Consider the following 16,175-nt stretch of genomic DNA (forward strand, 5'->3'; position numbering starts at 1 on the left):
GATTTTAGAAAAACGATTTTTTGTTAGATTTTAAACCCCACAACTTTAACCCCTTAGTGGGGCGACATTCACCCTTATTTTTTAAATGGGAAGGGGGTGTGTTGTGATACATCTTTTGAAAAAAATACATCATTCAATTTTCTTTACAATAACGCTTTGTTTTTTAAATTTGAACTGCGGGATTCAGCTTTCTGTTGGCACTCATGAATGTTGCGGTTCCGTAAATCTTCTAACGATTTAGGTTAGGTAGCATACATTTTCGATTTCAGAGATGTCCCCACAAAAAGAAATCAAGAGAAGATAAATCGGGTGAGCTCGCGGGCCATTCGATAGCACCCCTTCTCCCAATCCATCTACCAGGAAACGTTTCATCCAGAAACTGCCGTACTGGTAATTGATAGTGGGGAGGAGCCCCGTCTTGCTGAAATATCGCATTTTCTTTAAGGCGTTGATCGTTTTTCATAGTTTAAATCAATGCTGGGTGAACGGCATTCTCCAAAAGGGCCAAGTACGTACCTCCATTTAAATTTCCCGGTAAGAAAAATGGTCCAATTATGTGATCACCAAAAATGCTAACTTAAACGTTATAATTTATAAACCTCATGGTAGATCCTTGGATTCGTGTCGGACTAGTACCGACAATTATGACAATTGATAGTGCCATTGAAAAAAAATAACATTCGTCTGAGAAGCAAACATTTAAAAGATAGTTGGGATTATTTTAAATTAGTTCGGACATTATTTCACAAAACTCTGGTACTTAATGTATGGTTCATACTAACTTCACCGAGAACACCGACTTCTACTGCCTCATTTCTCACTAGATTTTCAATATTCCGTTTTTTATTTGTCACCGAACCAGTTTTCCGAAATTTTGCTCTAGGATATAACCATGATGTACGTGTTTATCTGCATGTCCCTCATTAAACAAAGCTGCCGTCAGTCTTGCACATTGATTGTTTATAAAGTATAATTCAATAATTTCCACTCTCTCCACAATAGAATAAACCATTTTTATCGAATCGAAAGAAAAGCACAGAAATAACTAATTCACATCAACTTGTTTACTGAAGATAAAGTCGGGTTGTTGATTGATTTTTGATAGTTTAAAAACAGTTTTTTACTCACACACCTAAAATATCCAGTAAAATGTTTAGAATTTCATTGCTGGGCGATGCGTAGCTCAAATTCAAAAGACATAGCGCTATTTGTAAAGAAAATTGAATGCCCTTTTAAAAGATGTATCACAACACACCCCTTCTCATTTAAAAGATAAGGGCGAATGTCGCCCCCGCTAAGTGGTTGAAGTTGTGGGGTTAAACATTTAAACAAAAAATCGGTTTTCTAAAATCAAAAATCGACGGATGCGAGCATTTTTGTTGTGTAAATCAAGAACCTCTAAAAAGTAGCGCTAAAAGTGTTAAACGGTGGCATTGTTTCATAGTCTTTGACAAGCTGTCATACTGCGAAAACTCAAGTTAGCAATTTCAAACTTGGCAGTTGTAACTAGAATAAAAAGTCCTTTAAAATAAGCTATCACTTGATCCCCACTCCTATTTAAGATTTTGAGGGTGGTTGCAACCCCCGCCGAGGGGTTGAAAGTTTCTACAAAAATAGTCGCTCTAAAATCAAAAATCGACGGGTCCAAGCATTTTTTAAATTAATTTAATTTTTAAAAAAAAAGGGCTCCAAACCTTGCTGGACTGTTTTCGATGGGCCACCATGTATTAGTGTTGTAAAATGCTCGAGAATTTATTTTTCGAGAACGTTCCTCGAGCATGAACGAGCACGAACGAGAATTTTCAGCACATACGAGCATAAATGAAAAAAATGCAAAGAAAACATATTAGGAAAATATCTGAAATTAAAAATGTTTGTGTTTATTTATGTTCTATTTATTAAGTTAAACTTTTAAACAACCTATTTAGGAACTCTCCTCCGAACTATCCTCTCCCTTTTCGCGCTCGCTTGATTTTAAATCACTCAGAATTTCCGTTAAATCAAATTCAGACTCGTCAGACTCAGAAGAATCATCTTCAATGGTATTAATTTCAGCCCCAGATTTGGTAGTGAGTTTCATTTTTTTTGATTTCGGTTCCATTAAATTGGTAGAGGTGTTTGGCTGGCCGGTATTTGAGCTTATACTTTGACTCTTTAACGCTATGGGAACGTTCACATTTTTGGGGATCGTTCGGAGTCATGCTCATTCGTGCTCTTGAGAATAAACGTCACGAAAAAAGTCGTGAACGTTCGCGAACGTTCTTCGAGAATAAACGGGAACGTTCCATTGCTCACAACACTACCATGTATGTAGTTAATTATTAAAAAGACGCATATATGTAGTTTATTCTTATTCAAAAGGTAAAAAATAGAATTAATTTACTTAAGGTACAATCTAGTTTTCACATATTGTATTCCATAAAACTACATTATATCTATCAACTGGTTTCTTCTTTACAACAATCGCATCAAAATATTTTTTCATAAAATATTTTAAAATGTTTTAAAATAAAATTTAGTTTGATTTTTGTTTAGCATTTTATAAATCATTTAATGGCAATACATTTTAAAAGGTAGAAAAAGGGTATTGGAAAGAAAGAATAAACGGGTCGATAGATAGGTATAAACTTATTTTTAGTTTTAAGTATATTACATTACAATAAATAAACCAAAGTCCAGAATATAAGCGAAATACCGTATTTAATGGGCGTCGCGGAGAGAGATTTTACACCAGATCAATGTAAATTTCTCGTTTCTTTATGATTATATTTAGTGATCTGATACTGTTATCAGAAATAAAAATATTAAATTATACAACGCGACGTAATACGCTATATAGAATTAATAAAAAATATATTTTTAAAGTCGAAAGGATTTGTTAAATTTGCCGTTTTTAATATGAAAAATTTGACGTTATCGATACAATTAAATATTACTATTGTGGCATGTATGTGGTCTACAGGCACTTTAGGGACATTCTGTAGTTATTTCTATTTCAACGTAGAAGTTGTATTAAAAGATGCTTATCTACTTATCCTTGTTTTGACCAGTTTTAACAGTTTTAGCAGCAGTTTTAACACTTTATAGAATTATCATTGCAACTTTGGAAGTTATTTAATAGAAGTACATTTTCCATATAAGTTTTGTGTTTATTAACCAGAAAATACTGGGACAACCGTTATAATATACTTTTGAAGCTTAAGTGAAACCTCTTACTTGAGTGTAAATTCATTTAATTGTATACTGGATAGTTGTTTGTTTCAAACTAATTATTTTATACATATATATTGACAATTTTTAAATTTAAAACACTTAGATTCTGTCCAGCTGAGAGTCCAACAAAGAGAGTCCGACAAAATATTTAAAAAATGCAAATTTTATTTGTTTCGGAATGTAAGCATCACGCCTAACCTACGCTACGGCATAATATAAAAATTTATTTATTTATTTACTTTACAAGTATCAACAGCTATAAGGTCACTTAGAAATACTAATTTAACATACATACCTACATAAATATACACAACTTATTATACCATAAAAACTATTGTTTTAAATAATAAACAGTAGGGTGGGTCGAAAAAAATTTTTTTTTTGTTTATTTCCCAATAGCAAAATTATGTTGTATTATCATTTCAAGAGCAACCATTTAAAATATTATTGAAATATTTAAACTCTAAGACCCCGCGCAAGGCCGCCGCATTATCGTCAAATTTGTAAAATAAGGTAATACCTTGCAAGACACTGCAAGTCTTCCTATATTCTAATAGACGTTTGCTTTACAGTTAATTTATTTTATTCTTTTACAGACCTTTCATGACCTTGAATCTATTTTTAATACGCAATGCATGCTGTTTAGTCACTGCAGCCAATCGCGCCGCGGTCACTATAATGCTACATTTAGTGTGAATTAATCTCTGAACGCGTACGGTCGTGGTTATCTGTTTTGTTTATCAGAGCTTTACTTCGCGCTAATTTCTTACCAAATAGTATGGAAAGTAAAAGAATAAAGTACAAGTGTCCCATATTTGGAACTATTGGTGAACTAAAAGAAAATGTGTTACCAACTTTCCAAGATGTAATGAAGTTTTACGAATGGACGAGAATACAACTTAAAATTCAACAAGGAAGTAACAAAGAACCGTCTTTTTCTCAAATCGCAGACATAGTGGCTCAAAAAATTGAAGATATTTGGCAAAAATCATCTATTCCTATGGTCTCACACACACGAACTATTCAGATATTAAAAACGTACCACGGAAAGTGCAAAAATCACATTAAATCTCTAAAAAGGTTGACAGAAGAAAAGAAAGCCTTGTTTTTGCGCCAAAGTGAAGTTTTGTTTGATATTTGTTCCTGTAAATGTAAGGATCTTCTTCATCTCTGTAAATGCTCGCGTGAGTCGAAGGTACCCAAAGAAGAACACGCATTTTTGATTGACCAGAGGGGCGAAAGAAAAATGCTTATCGGTGGAGTAGATCTTGTGCGCACTTTAGAACTGAAAAAAAAATTGGAGAGAAAACGTAAGAGTTTAAAGCCTTTTAATAAACTCATTCCCAGTTGTGATCAACCACAAAAAGAAGTGTCTTCCTCTGCTTTTACGGATTTTGAGGAACGTTATGTATCGCCCGTAAAACACAACGTAGAAGATTTGCCATCCACTTCACAAACCTCCAAAAAGGAATCTGTGAAACGTAAACGTTTTCCGACGCTATCGAAAACCGCTGACCGTTATGGTGTTTCTGATAGAGCGGCGGCTGCAATTGGTTCGGCGGTATTACATGACATATCTTCTGATGTAGAGGTAATAGATAAATCTAAATTAAGAAGGGAAAGACAAAAATTACGGGATACGCTTTTGCAAGAACAAACCAATTTGCAGCTTCCCGCGTTGTACTTTGATGGGCGCAAGGACAAAACTTTAAAAGTCATGGCAAAAGCAGGCAAAAAATACAGAAAGGTGGTAGTTGAAGAACACATTTCTGTCCTAAAAGAACCCGGTTCTTTGTATGTAGGTTATACTACAGCATTACATGGTACTGCCAGAAGTATTGAAAGGTCTATTAGTGCACTTCTACAACCAAACCGTATTTGTTCTGACGAATTGGTGGCTATTGGTTGCGATGGGACAGCAACTAATACTGGAAAGAACGCAGGTGTAATTAGACTGTTTGAGAAGAAACTTCAGCGACCACTACAATGGATAATTTGCATGCTTCACTTAAATGAGTTGCCTCTGAGGCATTTGTTCAACAAGCTAGATGGTAAAACAACTGGTCCACATTCGTATAATGGTCCTATTGGAAAACAGTTGGAAAAATGTGAAATAAAACCCGTTATTGAGTACGAAATAATACCAAGTCAGCTACCAGTAATTAAAACAGAAGATTTAAGCATGGACCAAAAGTATTTGTACGCGATAACCACAGCCGTAATCACTGGAAACTGCCCCACCGACTTAGCCCATAAATCGCCAGGGAAAATTTCCCATGCTCGCTGGTTGACTACAGCCAATAGAATATTAAGACTTTATGTTGCTACAATACATCCGACTGAAAATGTATGTCACCTAGCGCAATTTATCGTCAAAGTATATGCCCCTGTATGGTTTCAGATAAAAACACATCCTTCTCGTAAAGATGGGTCCCGCAATTTATGGAAATTGATACAAAATTCTCGATATCTATCAAAAGAGCTAAGAGACGTAATAGATCCAGTCATTCAATGAAAAGCATATTTTTTCCATCCAGAGAATTTACTCTTAACCATGTTAACAGATGAGCAAAAGAATATTAGGGAATTAGCTGCCAGAAGAATATTAAAGGCACGAGATTCATTGGCACTAAGAAGGCAACTACGTATATTTGAAGTACCGGCAGTAAATTTTAATGGTTCGTCTTATATTGATGTAATAGACTGACAAGAAAATAACAACTGTGATCCTCCAATCCTCCGAAGCTTCTCAAATGATGACTTAAAAAAAATTGTTGCATCAAATGGTGACAAAGATTTAATTTTCATTAGACTACCATGTCACACACAAGCGGTAGAGCGGACGGTCAAATTAGTGACAGAAGCATCAATGTCTCTGTGTGACAAGAAGTCAAGGGAAGGCCTGATTGATGCTAAACTCTCATCTAGGAAAACAATGCCCAAATTTGAAAGTAAGCAAGATTTTCATGCATAATGGCATGTTATTAACAAGACTGTAGTTGTAATTTTGTGTGTTTTTTTTTATATTTAGCATTAACGATATGTTTCTACCATTAAATTCCTAATGTTTATAAAACTTATTATAATTAAAATTCTGGATTCACTATCGTCATGCCCTGAAACTATTTTGTCTTTTTTATCAAAATTTCAAAATTCATGCGCGGGCTAAAGATAAAAGTAAAAAAAAAGTAAAATTAAATTCTTTTGTAACTTGTTTTTGTGCAATGCAACATAATACAGCTATTAGAAATTAATAAAACGATTTTTATTTTTTCCCTATATAAAGTGGCCCACCCTAATAAACAGTAATACAAAAATGAGCAAATACACAATGCGCATAATAACGCAGAAATTACCCACACTAATAAAATATAATAAGAAGTACCCAACACATCACTGACCAGTTCAGTTCTGTTTTAGTTTATTTAGTATTATTTTTTTAAACGGATTCAGACTAGTTAAATCAATGTCAATATCGGAAGCATATAAGTTAAAATATTCACAAAGTTTATAAATGGGTGAATTGTTATACAGATGGATAAGCCAGATAAAAAACTAATGCAACAAGTGATCATTATCACAGCCTCTCTGGGGATATAGACCAAATCTCCTAAAATACATGCAATTAAGAACTTTCTCTGAATGCCTTCAACCATTGCCACCCAGATACTGCACTGGGGGTACCAAATAATGGACCCATATTCCAAGATTGGTAAAACTAAACTATCGAAAAGATGAAGACTCACTTCAGCACTTAGCTCCTTGGCGGTTCTAACAATTAATTACAGAAATGCTTGGGCATTTTCTACTTTTGATAAAATGTGTTTGGAAAATGAAAGAGTCGGGTCAAAAATCACTCCTAGATCTTTCTGCTGGGGTACTCTTTGAAGTTGTTTACCATTAAAAATGGAATTAAAAATTATGGGAGTACTATTTGGGGTGAATGCTCATCCCGCAACATCCCAAAATGTATCTTGCAAAGCCTGACATCATTCACAGATTGAATCTGAAAGAAACACTTGAAACCGTCGGCAAACAATAATCCCTTTGCATTTTTAATATTGCAAGACAGACCGTTGACAGCACCCAAAAACAAGAGTGGTCTAAGATTGGAACCCTGTGGTACACCAGAAGTACTTTTATAAATACACGACTTGGAACCTTTAATTTCAACATATTGAAACCTACAACTGAGGTATGACTGAATTAGGCACGTAATAGAAGGAGACACATCTAAGTCTGATAAAGATTTCAGGATTGTACAGTGTCTCACTCTATCAAACGCTTTCTCCATATCTGTATAGATAACATAAACCTGGGATTTTCCATTAATAGCTTCATGGACATTTGACAGAATGAGACAAGATTAGTGAAGGTAGATTTTTTGGACAAGAAGCCATGTTGATATGAAGTAATGCGACCAGATACTTCACTAAATAGGCGCTCAAAGATAATCAATTCCAAGACTTTAAAAATATAGCTCATAATAGTAATGGGGTGGTAGTTCCTAATTTCATCTCTAGAGCCAGATTTTGTATATAGGAATTATTTTGGTAATTTACCACCTATCTGGATAACTTTAAGTTTGGAGAATAATATTAAAAAGATATCCTAGCGGCTTCAACAAATGGTCACGGAAACCCTTCAATATATAAGCTGAAATGCCTTCTGGACCAATAGCCTTGTTGCCTTTAATTTAGTTGATGGCCTGTACAATCTCATCTTCAGAGACCAGTGGACCACAAAAAAAAAGGACGTGGGTTTAAAAGGCAAACATGGTAAATCGTGATCATTAATATAGACGGACTTAAAAAAATTGCGAACCCATCTGCAACCTCTTGAGAACCTGAATAAATCCTGTCTTCAAATGTCATTTCCTCCATGATATCCGCCGAATCTCTCAAGGATTTCACAAAGGACCAAAACATTCTGGGATTTGTTCGTAACGCAGATTCGACGTCTCTTAGGTAGTTGGTGTAGGCAGCTTTAATTTTAGATTTAACCGAAGCTCTTGTGAAATGGTATCTGGATCTCCAGTAGAGAGATCTGGATTTTCTTGATTTAAGATAAAGTTTATACTTAAGCTTAATAAGTTTGATATTCTCAATGGTAAACCACACTGGGTATTTTCTATTTTTTTGACGTGACTTAGATACTGATTTTATTAAAAATTTGATTAAGTGTAGAATAAAAAGCCTCAGTGACAATATTACCTCAAGATGTTTCCAAATCTAGGAGGCAAAGATATTATACATCAGTAAAAAGTTAGCCGTTCTAAAGTTGAATCTGGTAATTGAGGTAACTTGCAATGTCTAGGACATTCTTTACCTTTAAGGAAAACATCTAAACACGGAACCAAAGAATTCTCAACGCCATCAACCCCATCATCATCAAAAGATGCAATAACAAGATTCAGAAAAACACCATTACTGTTTCTGATTTAGTTTACCTGGAATAAATTGTTAAAAGAAATAAATGACTTGAGGGCATTTAAACAGTCGCTATCGCACATAGGGTTTACATAACTCGGAATATTAAAGTTGCCGATAATGGCAAATTCCAAATTTCGTTTACCTACAAGGTTAGCCTCAATTTACTCAAAAAAAAACGTTCATACAAATTATAGCCACTGTTAGGGACGAAATATACTACAAAGACATACATACAAGCAGGAAATATCACCAAGTGGTGTCCTAATAAACAATGCTTCCTGATCAGCATCAAAAATTTTAACTTGATTGTAAACAATACACCACCGCCCTGAGATTTATCATGCTGAAACAACTAAGTAAAAAAAATTATTAAATGAATAAACAGTTAGAGCACATTTACAGTCTTGCGACATGCTTAACTATGGAAAAGAAGACATCTATTAAGGCAACTAGTGCGCCAGCGCGTAGCGTTTCTTCGTCCTTCAGTCTTGCTCTAATAATTAGTGCTATGTAAGTTTTATCTTAAGTAATTCCATTAATTAACCTATACTAATCAATTTTAAAAATATAAAATTATAAAATCGACAAGAACTAAACTATAACAAGTATAAATAAAATAACTACAAGTAATTAAAATAGTACTTATTAAAGAGCAACGTAAAATCTTCAATGAACATAAAAAGACTAAGATGATATGACATAAATATTTGGTATGGATATAGGCAAAAGAGGTTTTTATGCAAAGCTCGATTTCAACTTTCTATAATCAAAGTTCAAAATAAAGGTTTTTACGGCTTTTTTAAACTTTGCTCTGAAGTGCATTATTTTCTTTACATCGGTAGAAAGCAGATAAAATATTTTAGGTGCCATATAAGAAATGCTCTTCTGATTTCTTCTTTCTCTTTGCTCTTCTTTTTCGTAAATCTCCTTGTTAAGCAATTTTATTTTTCGAGGGTATTTTGAAACATAGCATAAGAGTCTGGTCGCATAAAGTTGCTTTACCCTAAGAACACTAAACTCTTGAAATAATAAATCTGTTGGGTACATGCGGTTTTTTATATAAAATGGTTTTTATACACCATTTCTGTGCTTTTTCCACACTACTTAATGCAGTTTCCTAACTGCTTCCCCATACTATTATGCCATATTAAAGAATAGACTTAAATAAGCCATAGTTGTAACAGTTCTATTAACTGTTTGATTTTCCTGGTATCGGCCATTTGGAAAAAAGGCTGTAAAATAAGTCTGAAATTTCTAGGTAACTATTGCCTTGGTAAAACCATTTAACCATTAGTATTTTTTCTTCAGTATTATAACTCATAGCTGAGTTTTTTAATGTAGAATTTTAATGCAGTGCACTTATTATGACAAATTTATTTATGTTCATCACCAGTCAAGGTAATAAATTTTGGCTGGCATACCTGTGAATATGAGGCAATAAAAAAAGACAAATTTTCGTAAAGATTTTTGGCTCTTACTACTAAATGGGCAAACCAAAAATAATTAGGGTTATTTTGTTGGTTGCAAATTTTGGTGCCCTTTAAATTATGCTAATACATTTTTTCTCTAAAATAATAAGGTGAGCCAATATTTGACCCTATTAAAAATTACATGGGATTTCCTATGTCCCGACTGGCGGTGCAACACCCTGTATATTGACTATTAGATATACAATCACCATTTTGCTACATATATGATATTAATTAACTACAGTAATATAACATTCAAAAGGTATTTAATACACCCTCGAACATCAGAAAAAAATACATATACAGGGTGTTACAAAATTCGGTGCAAATATTTTAAGAGCATATTGTTAGAGTCAAAATAAAACTTTTCCTATAAACATGTGTTCTAAAATCTCCCTCTGAGCTACAGCCCGCGCAAATTGCTTGAAGAAAATTGATCACTGATCAAATCAAATCAAAATAAGCTTTATTGTTATGAACAAATAAATATTTGTTGTTAACAAAGCAACTTAAAATTAAGAAAAAAAAAACAGAATAAAAACAGTAAAAAAGAGAAATTTATACATAAAAAGGAGGAAAATCAAAATTTGTACCTATCAACATACAAAAACATACACTGTAGACTCCACAAAACGTTAAGCATAAAACTCTTCAAAGTTATAGTAGGCCTTTTCTGTCAGATACTTTTTAAGCCTATGTCTAAAGCATTTGAGTGTTGCAAGGTCTCTAATGTTGCATGCCCAGTGATTGAATACCTTTATACCTTCGTAAAAAATTGATTTCTGAATAAGAGCGGACGTTGGAATGGGTAGTTGCAGATTGCCCCTCTGTCATGTCACATACCTAGGGTCCTCTGTCATATATTTATATCGATTCTTGAACATGATGCTAGCAGCTTCCAGTATATACACACAGGTGACTGTTAGGTTAGAATGTTTTCTCGAGCAAATAGAAGGCGGCAGAAATCCTGAGGTTTTGCCTTGCAAATATACCTGAGGGCTCTCTTTTACAATACAAAGAGCGACTGGATAAGATAATTGCTAGCATTCCTCCAAAAACAAATACCATAGGGAAGACGAGACTCGACAAGGGCAAAATATACAGTTCTACCCATCTCGGTACCAAGCTCTTCAGTTGCGACCCTGACGGCAAAACAACCAGCTGATATTTTACCAGCAAGATCAAGTACATGATCAGTAAATTTATGGTTATCAAGGATGACACCAAGAAATCTGCTGCTAGAGTGTTCAGCAACTAGATTACCGCCAATGGACACATCCCCAAGCTTACCCCTAAATGTCAGTATTTTGGTCTTACTGAAATTCAATTACAGTCTATTTGAGTCACACCAGTCCCGTATCCTCTGGAGGTCCATCATCAGGGTCAGATGCAAGGACTCACTATTTGATCCATGCCAAAGAATTGTGGTGTCATCGGCAAATAAGGTGATTTTCCCCTTAATGTCCAGATGTGTAAGATCATTAACATACTAAAGAAAAAGAATTGGACCCAAGACCGATCCCTGTGGTACCCCCCAGGTTATCTCGTGATTTTTTGAGATCTCAGGGCCCACAAAAAGTTGCTGATGACGACCCTTCAGATAAGAACGGAACCAAGAATGTGCTACGCCTTTAAAACCATAGCAACTGAGCTTCAGAAGCATTTGAAAGGTCACAAAAGAGTGCTGCGGAAATACCACCGCCATTCATTTGGGCATATAGATCATTCAAGAAATTGTAAATGGCATCATCCGTATTGCGGCTCTCTTGAAAGCCATATTCAAAGTTACTAAGGAGGTGATTTGATTTGAGGTAAGACATCATGCGAAATTTTACCAGTTTTTCAATCAGCTTTGATAGTATGGAGAGAAGAGAAATAAGCCCAAAGTTAGATGAATCATCCAGATTGCCATCCTTATTAATAGGAATCACTTTGACGGACTTCAAACAACCTGGACACATTGATCGCTTCAGCGTGAGACATTAGAGCAATATCCGGCAAGTTAAGTAAAATCTTGACCGTGATCCCATTCTCACCTGATTTTTGTTTTTCATCAAGTTTAAAACTCTTATTACTTCTTCCAAGTCAGTAGGTAAAAAGAAGAAAGAATGTTGAACTATTGTATTTGTAAGATAGCTAAGTGGTTCAGTTGATGGAGTAAGATTTTGCTGAAGATTCTGGGCTACCGTACAGAAAAGAGTATTGAGTTCGTCAATATTAATTTTTGGATTTGCAGCAGGTTTGTAGTTGTTTTTACTGCGGATATTATTCACTATTTTCCAACACTCCTTTAGCTTGTTTGAACTCTGATTCAATCGTTTAAAATAGTGGGATATTTTAGCTAGCCTGATAAAGATGCTGATACAATGAAAGATATGAATTGAAGTACAAGTGAAATACTGGGCAGTCAGTATGCTTTCTGATGGCATGTAGAGAACGCAGATTTTTTGAAGAGATTTTAAGCCCTGTTGTTAGCCAAGACTTTTTTGACCTAGACTTTGACGTTAGCTTTACAATGAGAAAAGCAACATTAAATAGTTTCAACACTCTCGCATGAAAATTAGGAAGTGGATCAGGCAATACACCTGGGTTTTTCCAGTAAACAGAGGTGCCTCAATTGTGGAAGTGCTCATAATTTTTCTTACCAAGAACACTGATTACAGTTGTACGTAAAATATTTTGTAAATTTGCAAGTCGATTTTTTTGTTTTTTAGTGCTTTTGACATTTTCCACCCCAAAAATGATGTAAACCTTGATTCAGGGGGGGGGCTTACCCTTATTAAAAAAATTAGAAAATCTAGAAAATCATCTAGTTAGCCATGAAAAAATCTAAAATTATCAATACAATTAATTTGATTTGACAGAAATTAAAGTAGTCGCGGCCCACTTCGTTTTTTTTTTAATTTAATAGTTTAATCGGGTTTAACAATGCTCCTCTTTCATTTACCAACGATTTTCTCATAAACGGTTGATTGTACCGAAAAAATTCAAGAAACAAAAATTTTAGATGTTTTCATGGCTTAACTAGATGGTATTGCCAGATTTTTAATTTTCTTATCAAAAACAAAAGATAGGGGCCATTAGGATATAGCTCAAAGATAGAAGGCTAAGTCCCCGTGAATTCGCTCCTAAAGTTGTATTTACACCATTTTTGGAACGGAAATGAAAAGAGCATCCTAAAAGGGGGCTTTTTGGGAAATTTTCAAAAGATTTGACCCATAACTGTCGTCACGGTTCCATATAATCGATTTTTATCAAGCAATTTGCGCGGCTTGTAGCTCTGAGTGGGATCATTTTACGACACAGGTTTATATGAAAAAAAGTCCTATTTTGACTCCAATAATACGCTCTGAAAATATGTGCATCGAATTTTGTAACACCCTGTATAAACATAATATTTGATGATTATTCCATAAAATTAACAGAATACAAGTAACTCGAAAAATTCATCCATTATCCCAAAGATGCTGGTCATACACTTTTATAAAAGGTAAAAAACACGAAATCTACAGCATCACAAATACATTTAATAAAATAACGAAGGTTACATATTTCGCTCGACTAGAGCATCATCAGACCTAAACAATAATTAAAATTATGTAACCCGAAAAAAGGAGAATTCAACAAAAACTTACCATAACATACACAAAACACCTGATATATAAGTAAACAAAGATTACAATAAAGTGGCACTATCTATGTACAAAGAACTCAACTAAACAATCAAATCACTTTATACATTTTAGAAATCTAGCCATCATTTAAGAGTCTAGAACTACTTGAGGTTATTAAAAACTAGGTGGCCATCAAAATCAAACCTTTCATTAACACAGGACAGATCTGGGCTTTTAAAAGCTTTACTAATCTCCATTGTCTCCAACAAGTCTAGTTTTTTACATTGATGCAGTATTTTTATATTTTGGCTGTCAGGATTTCTACTAGGATTAGTGAACACAAGGCCCAATACAATAAATTTAAAAATACCGAAATCACAGTGACCAGATCAGCTTTTGCTAATCACCTTCTCGACTCCAAACATGATTTTCCTGACAACCAAAATATAAAAATACTGCATCAATGCAACAAAAGTAAAAAACTAGACTTGTTGGAGACAATGGAGATTAGTAAAGCTTTTAAAAGCCCAGATCTGTCCTGTGTTAATGAAAGGTTTGATTTTGATGGCCACCTAGTTTTTAATAACCTCAAGTAGTTCTAGACTCTTAAATGATGGTTAGATTTCTAAAATGTATAAAATGATTTGATTGTTTAGTTGAGTTCTTTGTACATAGATAGTGCCACTTTATTGTAATCTTTGTTTACTTATATATCAGGTGTTTCATTTCATTTTTGATTCAGGTATTTCGTGTTTTTTACCTTTTATAAAAGAATACAAGTAAAGTAAATTGTCATAGCCAAACTTCATGACTTTTTATTTGCAGATGATTACTAAACTCTGTATAATTGATTTGTGAGATCCGCCTTTGAGCATAATTCATGTGGTACCCTAGCTATGAAGTACACATTGATAAACTTTAGAGGATATAGAGGAAATTTGTCAGGGTGATGTTCTTTAGAATGAGCTATAGTGGTCAGGATCTTCATTGCCGGCACATCTTATTGATATACTTATATAGTTTTTTTCTCTTTTTTATAATGTATTTGAACTTTTACCAGGGTGGTCTCATCTGTACCAATGTGTTTACAGGTACAGACCAACGGTTTGGTTCATTATCAAGGGACACTCTTATTTGCCATTGTAAATACTATCAAAATAAAAATTATTGTATAATTTAATATTTGGCAAATAAAACCTTTTTGACTTTGAATATTAAGCGTGTGCAATACACGCAATAATCTTAAAAAGTTTCCAAACTTCCCACTGAGATGGTAGATTCTTATACGAGTCGAGTTTATAGGAAAAGAAACAGTAAAGTTTTTGAACTACGGTTTTTACAATACAAATTATAGCCTAAATCGCCCTTTAATTCGAATATGTAAATTATGTCCTTAGCAGACACTTTAACTCGCTTGATCCATTCTCAGATCTCCATAGTTTCAGCCACAAGCTTCAATCTAAAACTGTAACTTAGTCTTGGTTTGCTTAGGTCGTTATATTGCTCGTAATTTTACGATAATTGCAAATAAATACGATTTATTTTTTTATAATATAAAAAACGCCATATTGTGACATCATCCATATAACAATAATGAATTGTCAAAACCAGATAGCAATTTTTACTTTGTATTAAAGAAAGCAATATTGTTTCCACACAAATGAATTTCTTTTGTAACATCTGTAACATTACTTTTACTCTCTAAAAGATTGGATTAATAATTTTCAGCTTTTGCCTCTCACGTATATTTATTTCAAACCTTACTAATATTAATAAGGGTGTTATAATGTAGCAGTTTAAGGATAAAAATTAATAATTAATATTTAATAATAGATAATTATCGTTAACCAACATACATTTTCGCTATTTATAACACAAAGTATAATAACTTTTTTGCAATTTTCTTAAAATAGGTTGAAATTTCTTGGAAATTATAAATTGTTTCATGTCGACAGATCGTTGTAAACTTTTACTCCAATATAACTTGGAGTATTTTCCAATAATTTCGGCCTATGCTCCTCCAATACTAAGTTTCTCTTATTTCATCTATTAAAAAGGTGAAGTGGCTGTCATGTTTTTTGAAATTTAGCAAAATCCAATATACCCGTACGTAAATATAGAGGACTATATCTATAATTATTAAAAATTGGCTTAAAATATTCCCTATATAGTAAATTAAATATCCTTCTAATAAATCTTTTCTGGATAACAAACACTCTCTACCTAATGCCGAACGATGATCTCCAAAATATTATATCAAATACAATTACTGTTCAACAATTTATTAATATTAATCTTCTTATAAATAATTTCACTATCTTTATAATTCTTATTGTTGTGTGTAAAATTTTTAACCTTTAATGGCATTTAAGGTTAAAAACTATTGCAAACTATTGCAACCCATGAAGTTTAAAGTGTAAAATATAGTGATCAAAATTCTAAATTTT

The 16,175-nt window shown here is 33.5% G+C and overlaps 1 protein-coding gene across 3 annotated transcripts in view; it reads left to right on the top strand.

Annotated features, from left to right (window-relative positions):
• The window catches only part of LOC126737754 (inositol polyphosphate 5-phosphatase E), a 91,430-nt gene that overhangs the window by 33,286 nt on the left and 41,969 nt on the right, over positions 1-16,175 (top strand). The gene's annotated exons all lie outside the window — the stretch shown is intronic.

Source organism: Anthonomus grandis, chromosome 6, assembly GCF_022605725.1.
Source record: "Anthonomus grandis grandis chromosome 6, icAntGran1.3, whole genome shotgun sequence".
Classification (NCBI taxonomy): Eukaryota; Metazoa; Arthropoda; class Insecta; order Coleoptera; family Curculionidae; genus Anthonomus; species Anthonomus grandis.